This window comes from Amphimedon queenslandica, unplaced genomic scaffold, assembly GCF_000090795.2.
Source record: "Amphimedon queenslandica unplaced genomic scaffold, v1.1 AMPQUscaffold_13505, whole genome shotgun sequence".
NCBI classification, from domain to species: domain Eukaryota; kingdom Metazoa; phylum Porifera; class Demospongiae; order Haplosclerida; family Niphatidae; genus Amphimedon; species Amphimedon queenslandica.
The window spans coordinates 248182-249294 of NW_003546259.1; positions in this window are offsets into that span (position 1 = coordinate 248182).

Sequence of the window (1113 nt, forward strand, 5' to 3'; positions counted from 1 at the left end):
GATAAGGCTTTTAGTGATAAAGTGACAATGTGATAGTTTTATGTGGAACTCTATTGAAGTCTTACTGAGATTACTGACACAAGGCAAAAGGCACATTTCTTTCAACTATTATAGGAGGACATTACCTGGTTAAAAATGGGTATAGTTGTTTGAACTACTGGCGTATTCAACAAAAGGCACTATCTTAGTCCTGGTTGAACCGTATCGAGTACAAAATGCCACCCAAAAGACAAAGGAAGGAGCCAACAAGACCCTCAAAGGAGAAAAAATAGATTTTTTTCTGCCAAGAGGAATGGCACTCGATATAGACATCTTACGGGGGAACAGGTGAAGGCATACTACAGCTTCCTTCATGTGGTCGGCAAAGTGGCGGCGAGTGAATAATGGATGAAGATTACAAAGTAAGCTGGCTAAATAAATTTATGCATGATTTATGCTGTTGATCTCATATTTAAAACCCATCATTAAAATGCTCTGTGAATTGTTTTTTAAAAAACCTTTACGTATAGGTCAGCAAAAACACTTGCACTGGCAGATATAGGTCAGAATTGTAGCATACCTTCACTTTGTCTCACAGCTCACCTAGGCTTGGAAGGAATTGATGCTGTTAGAGTGGCTCATTAGTGTTCTTTTGTTCATTTACGCCAGCAGTATGTTAAAATATAGTAAACAACATAGGTATGACATGAGGTTTTAACAAAGGAAAATTAGGGAAAACTTACAGGAACGACAAATGGCATCAATTTCTTCAAATGAAATGTTTCGAGTCATGGTTTTAATAAGCTGCAAGAGATAAGCAATACACGGATAAAAATCACTCAGCATTGCCAACATCAATGTGCATATAATCTGACTGCAGGTTTCACAACGTACAAGGTAAGTCAGTTGTTCCTGTATTAAATTTGAAATTCAAGCAAACACTTGCTTCATTTGTTTCAAAAACCAATGAATTCAAGATAGAATGCACACTAAATGTATATCTTCAGTGACAACTAGTCTATTAACTAGTGTTCCACCGATACCATAATTTACCGATACTTTCGATACCGATATTACACTTAATGTATACACAAATACCAACTTCGATACCGATACATGTTCATATGTTGAAAT